We start from the raw sequence: 13886 nt of genomic DNA, 5'->3' as shown, positions 1-13886 counted from the left end.
AAGAACAAAGGTGGAGAGCTATACTTCAAAACTTATTACAAAGCTATAGTAATCAAATCACTGTGAAACCGGCATAAGGATAGCCATATAGACAAAAAGAAAAAATAGACAACCCAGAAATAAAACCTCACGTATATGGTCAAATGATGTTTAACAAGGTTGCAAAGACAATTCAGTTAGTAAAACATACTCTTTTCAACAAACAGTTCTGAGAAAACTAGATATTCACATGCAGGAGAATGAAGTTGGACCCTTCTGTCCACCATGTACAAAAAATAACAGAAAATGGATCAAAGAGTTAAAAGACAGCCTGCAAAATGGGAGAAAATACTCACAAATCATATCAGAATGAAAAAGAACCCTACAACGCGACAACGAAAAATCAACAACCCACTCAAAAATGGGCGAGGGGCTTCAATAGACACATGTCCAAAGAAGATATGCAAATGGCACAAAGCACATGAAAAGAGGCTCAATGTCATTAGCCATTAGGGAAATGTTAATTACAACCACAGGGAGGTACCACTTCACACCCAAGTGGTATGGCTATGATTATTTTTTTAAAAAACAGAAATGGAAAATAACAAATCTTGGCTAGAATGTGGAGAAATTGGGACTCTTCTGCATTATTGGTGAATGTGAAATAGTGCAGCCACTATGGAAAACAGTTTGACAGTTTCTTAAAAAGCTAAACATTGAATTATCATGTGATGCAATGATTCTACTCCTAGGTGTTTACCCAGAGGGATTCAAAGCGAGGACCCAAATAGATAGTTGCAGGACAATCTTTATTGTACCATACTCACATTAGATAAAAGGTACAACAAACCCAAATGACCATCAATAGATGCACGTGTACACAAAATATGGTATATGCCTACAATGACATATTAATCAGTCACCAAAAGAATGATGTTCTGATACATGCTACAGCATGGAAAAAACTTGAAATCATTGTGCTAAGTGAAAGAAGCCAGACACAAAAGGAAAAATATTGTATGATTCCACTTACATGTGGAATTTAGAATAAGCAAATTCGTAGAGACAGAAAGTAGATTGGAGATTACCAGGGGCTGTGGGAGGACAGAATGGGAAGCTAACGCTGAATGGTTAGAGTTTCTGTTTGAAGTGATGCACAAATTTTGGAAATAGATAGTGGTGATGGTGGTACAAAGTGAATGTAATTAATGCCACTGGACTGTGTACCTAAAAATGGTTACAGTGGCAAATTTTGTTATATTTATTGCACTAATTAAAAGAAAATAAGAATGTAATATAACAACCACCATTGATGGTAATGAGTGAATTGTATGCTATATAAATTATATATCAATAAGGACTTTTTTTAAATGGGCTCCTACCTGCGAGACGCTGTACTTGTAGAGGAGTAAAAGTAAACGCAATATGATAAATTGCATCAGTATCAAATCCAGCTTCATTGAACCCAGAAAACAGGAAGGGCCTTGGGTGATCTACCCATAGGGGTAATTGCTTCAAGCTGCTGCCTTAGAGATTGACTGCCCCCCGCCTCTGCCTTTCTGTGGCCTATAAACTGAACCAGGAATCATCCAGGAATAAAAATACTAATTTTCTTTTAAAATGTGGCACCAAATCTGACCCTGGTCTGTTCAAGACAATGATCTAACCAGTCCAAAGTCTTCCTCATTCCCTCCTTCCTTCGGTCATCAGATCAGTAAGTGTTTCTTGGCCCCGTCAGTAGAAACAGTCCTGTGTTCCATGCTGTGGGAGATAAGGGCACAGAAGGCCTAGTTACCACTTTGAGCGCGTCCTTGGTGGGGAGGTGTGGACAGCAAATGGATGGGGAAAATACTGGTTAATAACTGTTGGCCATGGCCAGCACAACTTTCTAAGAGTTCAGCTCATACTTTACAGACAATTGTACATTCTACTCTGATCACCTTGTTACAAGCTTCTCTCACATCATTAAAAATCCTCCATAAACATCATTTTCCATGACTGCTACATCTAGCCACATGTTTAACCCGACGCTTTCTCACAACAGACCTGAATAGTGAGGCTCACATTTAGGCCAATATGTGGAGCTGACAACCTGAAACACTCTCCTGCTGCTTGGAAACACTGGATAAAACAGAGCAAACAGGAAAAGCCTCCTGGAAAGTTCAGGGGCCGCCATGTATGGACTGGAGGCTCAACCCAACAAGCTTCTCTTTACTTTAACGGTTAACAGCAAAGTCTCTGGAGTCAGACTGCCCGGGTTGGAAGCCTGGCTCCACCTCTTACAACAGGGTGACCCTGGGCAAGCAGTGAACCTCTTTGTGCCTCAGTTTCCTCACCTAGAGTTGGGAATATTTTTTAAAAAATCTGTTGTGTAGGGTTGTTGTGGGAGAAAACATATAAAGTTCCTTGCTTAGCTCCTAGAATGTAGCAAGCGCTCTCGGAATGTTAGCGATTACCAAACATTATGAGCCCAACCATACAGAAGAAACTGAGGACTCAGGAAGGGAAAGAAAGAGTTACAACCAGAATTCAGAGCCAGGCTCCCTGACTCCAAAGACCTCTCCACTACTGCCCCAGGTGCTGTGGGTGAAAAGCTGGTGCTGAGCCAAGTAAGGGAAAGAGTCAGGGTCCAAGAGTCCCTGGGCAGGGCAGAGGGGCATGAAAAGTAACCACAGAACTAGGGGAAGGGCAACGGGAACGGATATAAGTGGTTATGTGCCCTGGGGTTTGGACAGGAGCCCAGGATTTAGGTGAGAAAGAAAAGAACTCTGGCCCATTGGTTGTGTGATGAGTCACCTGTCACAAAGTAGAGCAAATGGTGTTGGGAGCAAGAGGTTAGATGTGTGTGGGAGCAGGTCAGGGGGAAACAGGGCCTCATTGTGTGATGATCACGTGCCCCCGGGGAAAACCCAGTTTACTTCTTCATCTCTGCTCCTCATCCTAGTCCGGGGAGCTGCTTCCTCACAGGTGCTGGTGTGCTGGTGTCCTCAGGTCTGTCAGACACCCCTTCCTCATGTAGATCTGCAAGCTATCCTGGCAGCCCTATACTTTAGGACAGTGACTATTCTTTCTGGAGTCTCCCCTCTTCCAGGCTGAGCACTTTCAGTCTCTGTTGTTCTCATAGAACAGGATTCTAGATGCTTCCCTGCCCAGGTCGCTTGACCCCATCCTCTCTGCCTGGCCCTGAGCTTTCCTGGGAACACAGACATCAGTCCATGCATCCCTGCCCTGTGGGGTTCAGCCTGTGGAGACAATAGATGGGAATCTGAGGTGTCAGGTCACAGGAAAAGAGGCTCACCTGCTGTGGTGGGAGGCTGATGTCAGATGTAGGAGGCCAATGGGCTCCTTTTGTCCAAGACTGAGGGATCTTCCAGACTGGTGATTGATTGAAAGAACCCTGACAAGTCACTGGCACACCTGAGCAAGAAAGTTTCCAGGATGTTCCCAGGTAAGGAGTATAGACATTTGAGTTTCGCTGTAAGCAGAATCTGTCTTCTATGCTGTGAGCTCCTTGGGGCTGAGGATGTCATTCCCCTTCCTGTGCCCAAGTACCCAGCACAGAGTCTGAAACGTAGGGAGGCTTGACCCAGGTGTGTGGAGTGACAGAGGATGGAGCAGCCTGCAGGCAGATGAGAGACGGTGCCTCCCCAGCCAGTTCTGTTAGCACTGATCCCTGAGGAGGAGGGCACAGAGCAAGTTGAGGGGCCTCATGGATAAGGGCTCACCAGGGGTTTGTGGACTGAACAAGCCTCAGGAGGTGGGGCGTTGCAGAGAGCTGAGGCTTCTCTCTTCTCAGAGAAGGAGGCCAGGCGATGATCAGCAGAGGGGAGTCCAGACGGGAACTGTTACAGCAGCCACAGAGAGACAGCCAAAGCCCAGTCTGTTCACGCAAACGGTTGTACTGATGACTCCAGATGATTTCTTGATTTGGAGAAATTGTGACCTTTTGTTGATGCAGTTGTCACCTTTCTGAGCTAGGACTTCACATACAGAACCAGTAAAACTTCCTCCAGTGACTTCCTCAGGACACGGATGGCCATGAGCTGATAGGCAGACCCAGGAAGCAGATCGTCTCTCTTTACATAACTCGCGCCCTCCTGCTGCTGAGTCACCTCTCACCTTCTGCTGGCCTCACAGATCTTGCAGCCCAATTTTTCCTGCTCTTCTAACAGAGATTCTCATTTATTCAATACTTCTCTTGTTGGCTGAGTCAGGAATTAGAATGCCCCTTGTAATTAGGCTGAAGCTAATCTTTCAGGCCAGATGTCAAGTGACAGGTGGGGCAGTTAAGCCTATGGGCTCTGTTGCCAAGCTACCTGCATTCACATCCCAGCTCTGCCACATACTTTGAATACCTGCCCTATGCCTCAGTTTCCTCATGTGTAATTTGGAGATGATGATGATGATACCGATAGCACTCAAGTGAGTTATTATAATCTAAGAATGGAGCCTGGCACAGACAAGGGACACAGTTACACTCACTCTAATTTTTTATGATTTAAAATAGTATTATTGCCTGTAAAGGACAAGCATTTTGTAGGCTTGACGAACTCACTGCCTTAAATAGGGGTTAAATCCAGCAGGAACCATGAAAAGGGGACTCACAACTTTGGGATCCAAATAGCCCCACACAGCCCCATATTTCCTCCTGCACTCCCTCCTATTGCAGGTATAGCTGCCATGTCAGCAGAGCCCACACATCTAGTGATGGCTTCTGGAGCCCCATTATCACCTGTCTGCCAACCTTCCTTGTGTCTCCCTTTGGGGAAATTCCTTTGTGTCTGCAGTTCCCAGGAGCAGGCAGATGAGGACAGCTTTAGTGGAGCACTGCCTGCCCTGAGTGGCCCCAGCCTAGAGCCCAGATGGGCACTGGCTATTTGCCTACAGAGTTACTGCCACTGCCACCATGGGCACCATCTCCTCTACAAGAGTCTCAACTGACTCTGGCCAGACCTGCTCAGGGACAGATCGCAACTTCACCCATTGACTAGAGGGCTGACAGACCGGTGGGCACCAGAATGACCCAGAGAGGAGAATGGACAGGCAGAACAGAACTTAGCTCCCTGGTGTCCCTGAAGGGAACTAATGACAGTACCCAGGAGCAGAGTTTCCAGGAAGCTGACTGGCTTGGGCAGCAAGCAATCAGACAGGAGGCATGCAAATGTGCGGTACCAGGGTCCCCAGGCCACTGTTGGGCCAACATGAGGGAATCCTAGAGAACCAGGTAACATAGCTGGGGTGATAAGAGGCTCCCACTGGTCAGTCCCTACACTGGATCCAAGGAGAAGGGCAGCCCCAGTGATGGACACGACGTGAACCACAGAGAAGCCTTCCGAAGTAATTCAAGCAAGATGCTTCTCAGTTAAGGGAAGGATTGTCTGCCCCCCCCCCCCCCCCCCCCCAATATAAATTCCACGGTAGCAGGGGTGTGGATTGTTCACTGTTGAATCTCCAGAAATGAGGATGGCAATTGACCCAAAGTGAGTACTCAATACACAGTTATCAAATAAATGAATGAGAGAATCCATCTACTCATTCTTTTATTTGCCCATTCACAGTAGTGGAAACATTTGGGGATGTCTACTCAGCTCACTTACTCTGAGATCTTTTCCCCCACAAAGTGTGGGCTGCTGAAAGCCCTATTCAACCCCAGCCACAGTTGATTGTAGCAGGTGGACCCCTGGGCCATGATATTACAATCAGATTCTCAGAATAGGATTCACAGGGCCACTCAGACATCACATGTAGTAGAATGGTAACACCCCAACCCCAAAAGGAAAAAACTACCCTTCTCCACCAGGGGTACCCAGCTCCACAAGGACGGGGACTGTTGTCTGTTTATTCATAGTTATATCACCAGCTTCTAGTAACATGTCTGGTACTTGGTAGAGCCTCCATAAACATTTGTTGAGAGAATGAATGCACGCACATACAGAGAGAAAGAATGAGAGACTCAGTCCTGGCAGCTCTCCAGTCCCTGGATCTGCCCCTTCCACACCCTCGCTTCCCCCTGTCCTTGGGTTCTGTGAGACACCCCTGGGTCCTCAGTCTTCTTTGTTGTCCTTTTTTGTTATCTTACATTAGGTCAAGATTATATCTGTCACTTGCAAGAAGAATTTTAATCAAGACTCACTCATTCACTCTCCTACTTGTGCTCATTCATTCCCTCATGCACTAATTCCTTCTTTGAAAAATCAGGCATAATTGTTATGAACCATGCTCTATGCTGGCTCTAAGAACACAGGGATCACAGATATGAAAGGTAAGTTTGCCAACACTATGCCTAACAATGAGAACATTGAGTTGAAATATGACAATAGAGACACCAGGGAGCCTTGGGAATGTGGGGAAAGGACATCTTGGGGTCAGCAGGCTTGGGTTGAAATGTAGCTCACTTGAGCATATCCTTCAACCTGGGTTTCCTCGTTCTTCAGTGACACAGGATCAAGTAACAATCCATCCCTTACTTGGGTTTACCTTGAGCATTACATAATTGTGCTAGTTTCCTAGAGCTGCCATAACAAAGTACCACAAACTGGGTGGCTAAAACAACAGAAATTTAGTGTCTTACAGTTCTGGAGAGTAGACATCCAAAATCAAGGAATGAGTGGGGTCGGTTCCTTGTGCAGGCAGGGAGGGAGGCATCTGCTGCAGGCTCTCTCCCTGGCTAGTGTATCACTATCTTCTCCGTATGTCTCTTCACATCATCTTCTCTCAATGAGTGTCTGTTTCTATGTCCAAATTTCCCCCTTTTGGTAAAGACATTGTTCATTTTGGATTAAATTCGACCCTAAGGACCTCACTTTAGCTTGATTTCCCTGTAAGGGTCCTATCTCCAAATAAAGTCACATTCTGAGATATCGGAGGTTTGGACTTCAACATTCAAATTTGAGAGAGATGCAATTCAACTAATAACTCTAATATAGTAAGTCTGTGAAAATGATTTGTAAACCATGGAGTCCATGACTGGGCATTTATCAAGCACCTATTATGGATAAGATTCTGAAGGTAGTTCTGAGTGAGGGCCCAGAGGTGGCCCAACCAGAAGCCAGAATCGGGTCTTAGGCCAAGTCTTGATGAGAAAGCAAGAATCCAGACCAGAGTCCAGTTCATCAGAAATAGTTCCAAACTCCTAATTGCTGCTGATACATCCAGAACTATCTCCCTGTGGCCATCCTGCCCTTTACCACCACTCTAACCAGTGAGCCAAAGGAAAAGCTTATATTTATTTTTATTTCCCTTGGTTACAGTTACAAAAGGACCAGGAACTACAAGAGCTTCTGACAAGGGTAGAGAAATTCCTATATGCCTCTCCTCGCTGGATATGGGGAACAAAGGTACATGACCCTGACTACATTAAGGTGATCCTGGGGAGATCAGGTGACAGTAAAGCCTGCACCCTGGTGGGTGCAGCTTTTCCCTCGTGGATACATGTCCCTGGGTCTGTGAAATTCCAGAAGAGACTGGCAGTTCAGCCATCAATACCTGACCCTCTTCCAACCATCCTTCTAGCCCATGAGCCAGACTAAGGCCAACACTATTTACTTAAACTGAAGCCGTAAACAGATGTGGTCTTTTTCCACTTACTTTAAAGACGGGGCATGGTACTTCTAAGAGATGTCGTCAGTATCTCCCAAATTCCAGACATAGTCTTCCTTAACTTCATTGGTAAAGAACTAGCAATTTCACCTTGGTAATCAGGGTCAAGCCAGAACAATAACTGCTTTTGATTCAGAGGCATGAGGAGCCCAATGTGGTCAGGTAGTAGTCTTAACTTCCAGTTCAATGTAATCATTCTTGTATCTCCCAGCGGAGGTATTCATCCCTTTGGAACTAAGACCTTTAGGCCAATAGAGCATAACATTGCAGGGACAAGAAGCAAACATTTTGCTAATAGGATTACTAAGGGTAATGAGTGGTGCCACTTCCATTTCCATCCCTTAACTCCTGGACGGGCGAATCCTGGCTATGGAAGAAACAACACCATATACTGAGCATTGATTTATAGCATATACAGCCTCCTGGAGAACCTGGTGTCAGCCCTGCAAGTTACTGCCACCTAGCTGGTGCTGTGGACCCAAACATAACCCGAGGTTATTTCTCTGGTTCTGGAATGCATAATTGGAATAGATATACTCAGCAATTGGCAAAGAAGACTCAGCAGAATATAGGAGTTTGGTATCTATGGGATCTTCCTATATATCCCCGTTCTAATTTTCAGGTTCCCGTTACTTCCCAATCAATGCTCTCCCTCTAACAGAAGACACCCTGCAAGTTTGGGAATTAAATTTGCATTGTAATTCTGACACTGGCAGGGTAAGACTCCTGGTTTAGTTTTCAGAAATCTCAGTCCTTGCTAAGGCCTGTGGCTACAGGACGTAAGGGTTTCTTTCAAGGCAGACACAGAAGCTTCTCAGTCATTTATGTATAGTTTGGGCTGGGAATTTGAATTCCCAATCTCATCCTTTGCTTTCTCCACTTTCTCCAGTGCAGCTAGGAGCAACCAGCCAATCTCATTATACTCCTTAGCTGGACTAAAATGTTCTAAGATATCAAATACATCATCACCAGAACCTTGCCATTTATAAGCATTTGATTGTTAGTATCCAATGGTGATGTTTTCTGTATTTCTATTGCCTCATCATGCTCTGGACTAACAGTGTCCTCTTTACCACTGGCAGCAGAGAAATTACTGCCTTGCCACTTAATCGTATTGAGAACCAGTTCCAGAAAACCCAGAACAAATCCAGAAAACTCATCCTTAAGATTCTGTTCCTTTAGAACCATTCTTGATACCAAAATCTGTATTAGTCAGAATTCTACCAGAGAAACAAAAACCAGTAGATTGGATGCCTATCCAGGGAAAAAGACAGACACAGCAGGAGATGGTACCTGAGCCCCACTGCCCTGGCCAGCCAGGAGCTCTCCTGCCTCCTCCCCTGTCTCCCCACTGAGCAGTCGAGCTTCGAAGAGGCAGTTGGAGACCAGGTGGTCTGGTTAATGGGATAACTGACTGAGTGAGGACAGGGCAGGGAGGGACAAAGCAGGGAAGGATCCCGGTCACCCAGCACCAAAGGTCTGGGACGGGAAGGCAGGTGCCGACTCACCAATCCAATGGAGGAAGAAGTCATACACATCTGGGCCTTAGGGTCTGCAGGAGAAGGAGAAAAGCAGGACAAGAGAGGACTGGCAGATCCCAGAGGAGGTTTGTTAATAAATAGGATGGGAACGTCAGCTGCCCAAACTTAGGGCACAGGCCCGAGACTCCTCCCTACATGGTGCCCTAAGTTCTTTGCTTTCAGGAAGCCCTACCCTCTCCCAGGAACACTCACGCCCTCGGCTATATACAGCTTTGGCATAGTCAGGCTCATAGATGTTCAGGAAGCCAAGGAACTGTCCACACCAGAGTGGGTGGGTATAGGGGAGCTGGTGGGCCCAGGACACCACCTTGTCCAGGCTCCCCATCTGCTAGATATGAGATAGCAACAGATGTCCAGGGCACTTAGGACACCAGAAACACCAGTGAGGCCCCAAGACCATGGGCAAGGAAGGGAGGAGGCTGTCCAGGCAGGCCCGGGGAGCATCCCTCGCTCCTCCTGCATCCTTTCCCAGGCAGCCACCCAGTCCTATACATCTCTGGGCTCAGATCCTCTGCAGCCCCAGAGTCACTGCTTTAAGTCCAAACCACCCTCTTATTGCACCTGGCTTGGCTCAACAACCCCAAACTAGCCAAGCTGCTTCCATCTGGTGACTGCCACCAACCCTCTGTCCATACTGCAGCCAGAAAGAGCTTTCTCTTCATCACTAAAGCTGTTTCATTAGAAAGACAATACCAGCTTTGTCCAGTACAGAAACTGCCTCTATTCCACGCCTGTTAAGTCATTCCACACGTTTTTATTGAGGACCTACTATGTACAGGGCACCATCTAGATGTCTCAGGGGAATGAGACAGACATGGTCCTGCCCTTTCATTCTATGGGGAAGACTGATAATAAACAAGAAAACAATTAGGTAAAATGATTACAGACAGCAGTAAGTGCAAAAAAGGAAATAAACACCGTGCTAGAAGACAGACCAACAGGGACACCTGCTTACATCAAGTGATCTGGGATGGCCTTTTCTTGGTTACAACATTTCAGGTGGAACCCAAAGGATGGCAAGGAGCTGGATGCATAAAGAGTAGAGGAAGCGCATTCCCACTTAGGGAACGGCAAGCACAGAGGCTCTGGGGTACGAAAGAGTGTGGAGTCTTCCAGGAGCTGCCACTTGGTGGGACAGTGGCCTGAGATCAGGTTGGAGAGATCATGCAGAGGACGATCTGTGCTCTGTGACAGGGTATTGTAAGGATGAAAGTAGGTAGTACTTCAAAGCACTTGACATGCCAGCAGTGACCTTGAGAATGTCAGTGGACATCTCTGAACCTTAATTTTCTTGTGTGTAAAGTAAGAGTAATGACACCTGGTAAACTGAGGAGTACTTGTGATTGTACTTTGGGAAGTTTAAGCACAGCACAAATATTGAGGAGACATTTTTGGAAGCTTTACCGCATGCCAGACCCGTGCAGGGTACTGAGTTAGGAAACCTCACTTCCTCATAATCACCCCTGTATCACACTCCATGTAGGAAGTGGGGATACACAATGTGCCTGGTCGAAAGTAAACGCTATAGTTTTGTGCCTTCCCTTGGATGGGAAAAGGAAGCAAATATTTAGGTCTAAGAGGTTTAGCCTGAGAGATGCAGTCCATGTAGAGGAGAAAAGTAACCACAATGTGATAAATTGCATCAGTAGCAAACCCAACTTTACCAAACCCAGAAAACAGGAAGTGCCTGGGGTGATCTACCCACAGGAGTAATCTCTTTAAGCTGCTGGTCTGGGGATTGACTGCCCCTTATTCTGCCTTTCTGTTGCCTATAAATTGAACCAGGAACCATGCAGGAACAAGAATATTAATTTCCTTTTAAAATGTGGCATCAAAACTGACCTGAGTCTCTTGAAGACAGTGATCTAAACAGTCCAAAGTCTTTCTCATTCCCTCCTCCCTTCAGTCATCAAATCAATAAGTATTTCTTGGCACCGTCAGTAGGCACACTCCTGTGTTCCATGCTGTGGGAGCATAAGGACACAGAAGGCCTAGTTACCACCTGCAAGGAGTCCCTGGTTTCGATGTCTGGAGAGCAAATGAATGGTACTTGCTGGCTAATAACTGTTGACCACGGCCAGCGCAACTTTCTAAGAGTTCAGCTCATACTTTACAGACAGTTGTACATTCTGCTCTGATCACTTTGTTTTAATCTTCTCTCATTTCATTAAAAATCCTCCATATGGACCAGCCTGGTTGGCGCAGCAGTTAAGTTCACATGTTCTTCTTCAGCGGCCTGGGGTTCGCTGGTTCAGATCCAGGTGTGGGCCTATGCACCACTTGTCAAGCCATGCTGTGGCAAGCATCCCACATATAAAGTAGAGGAAGAAGGGCATGGATGTTAGCTCAGGGCCAGTCTTCCTCAGCAAAAAGAGAGGACTGGCAGCAGATGTTAGCTCAGGGATAATCTTCCTCAACAAAGAAAATCCTCCATAAACATCATTTTCAATGACCGCTACATCTAGCCACATGGTTTGCCTGACACTTTCTCACCCCAGCCCTGGAGAGTGAGGTCTGCATTTAGGCCAATATGTGAACCTGACAACCAAAAACATTCTGCTGCTTGGAAACACTGGATAAAACAGAGCAAACAGGAAATGCCCCCTGGAAAGTTTGGGGTCTGCCATGTATGGACTGGAGGCTCAACCCAATGATCATCTCTTTACGTGAATGGTTAACAGCAAAGTCTCTGGAGTCAGACTGCCTGGGTTTGAATCCTGGCTCCACCTCTTAGCAACAGGGTGACCCTGGGCAAGCAGTGAACCTCTTTGTGCCTCAGTTTCCTCACATAGAATTGAGGATTTTTAAGAAATCTGTTGTGAAGGATTGTTGTGGGAGGAAACACATAAAGATCTTTTCTCAGCACCTAGAACTTAGCAAGTACTCTCTGAGTGTTAGCTATTACCAAGCATTATGTGCCCCGTATACAGAAGAAACTGAGGACTCGAAGAGGAAAGGAAGAGTAATAAACAGAATTCAAACCGGGCTCTCTGACTCCAAAGCTCTCTCCACTACTATCCCACGTGTGTGGGAGCTGGTGCTGAGCCAAGTAAGGGAAAGAGTCAGGGCCCAAGAGTCCCTGGTGCAGGGATGGGAGGTGATGGAAAGTAAACAAAGAACTCGGGGAAGGGCGGCAAGATTGGATGTAAGTGGTTGTGAGCCCTGGGCTTTGGACAGGAGTCCAGGATTTAGGGAAGAAAGATAAGACTCTGGCCCCATCGGTTGTGTGATTACTCACCTGTCACGATGTGGGGCAGAGGAGAAAGGTGTTCAGAGTACAGGATAGATGTGTGAGGGAACAGGTCAGGAGGAAATCAGGCCCCTTGCAAGGCTGCCTTCCAAGGAATTCTTCGTGAAATTTACTGTGTTTTACCTTCTAAATTTTTGGCCTTGGATATGACCTTGAATGAGATAATCATGAAAAAGCGAGTGAAGTGGTGAGCTGAAGATGAACGTGGCCCCATCCCTTGCTGTTTCGTGTATGACATCCGTGGATTTGCCAGCGCTGTTTCCTTTTTCTAGGATTTGCCAATGCTGTTCTCCCATCCATCCTTCAAGACCTTTGTTTGTTTATTCTCTCTTTCCCTAGATGGCCCAAGTCTACTATTCATTCCTTCAGTACATCCTTTATCATATTTTATTGTACTAATTTATTTTTCTGTCTCTAGGCACTAAACTCTGAGCTCAAATGATACTTGTTTTTGAGTGAATGAATGAATGAGCGAATGAATGAATAATTCTATGAGGTATTCAGAGAAAAGATTAGTATCCCACCTAGATTAGTTTCCTGGGGGAACTGTAAAAATTTACCAGAAACTTGCTGGCTTAGAACAATATGAATCTAATCTCTCATAGGTCTGGAGGCCATAGTCTGAAATCAGTATCCCTGGTTCAAAATCAAAGTATTGGCAGGGCCATACTTTCTCTGGAATCTAGGGTGAATTTATTGCCCGATCCTTCCAGCTTCTGGTGGCTGCTGGAATTCCTTGTCTTATAGTCACATATCTCCATTCTTCAAAGTCAGCATCTTCAAATCTCTCTCCACTCTGTCTTCACGTGGCCTTCCCCATGTATGTGTCAATCTCCCTCTGTCTCTCTTATCAGGATACAAATGATTTCACTTAAGGCCCACTTTGATAATCCAGGATAATCTCCCAAATCAAAATGCTGAATGTGTTATCTTCAGCACTTTGCTTGGAAATCTCATCAGCTAAATATCCAAGGTCATTGCTTATGAGTCCTGCTTCCCACACAAGTGTAAGACATAATTCAGCTGTTTCCTGCCTCTGTATAACAAGGTTTGCTTTTCTCCAGTTTCCAGTAGCGTGTTCCTCATTTCCTTCTGAGCCATCATCAGAGGTGCCCTTAATGTTTACATTTCTACCAACTTTCTGTTATGATGATATGTATATTCTCTAAGATAATATAAGCATTTCTTTCCATGCTTGACACTTCCATCTGAATCCTCGCCAAAGTACCTTTAATGTTCATATTTCTACAATAATCTGTTTCAGGAAGTCTAGGCTTTTTCTACAATGTGCTTCGAAATTCTTTGAGCCTCTACTTATTATTCAACTTCAAAGCCACTTCCACATTTTTAGGTATTTGTTACAGCAACATCCCCACCTCTGGTACCAAAATTCGAGGGTTGCTGTAACAAATCACCACAAGCATGATCACTTAAAACAACAGAAATTGCTCCTTCCACAGTTGTGGAGGCCTGCAGTCTGAAATCAGTATCCTGGACCAAAACCAAAGTGTCAACAG

This window comes from Equus quagga, unplaced genomic scaffold (genome assembly GCF_021613505.1).
Source record: "Equus quagga isolate Etosha38 unplaced genomic scaffold, UCLA_HA_Equagga_1.0 94393_RagTag, whole genome shotgun sequence".
In the NCBI taxonomy this organism is placed as follows: Eukaryota; Metazoa; Chordata; class Mammalia; order Perissodactyla; family Equidae; genus Equus; species Equus quagga.
The sequence above is the reverse complement of the archived record's forward strand: the minus strand, read 5'-3'. Positions refer to the sequence as shown.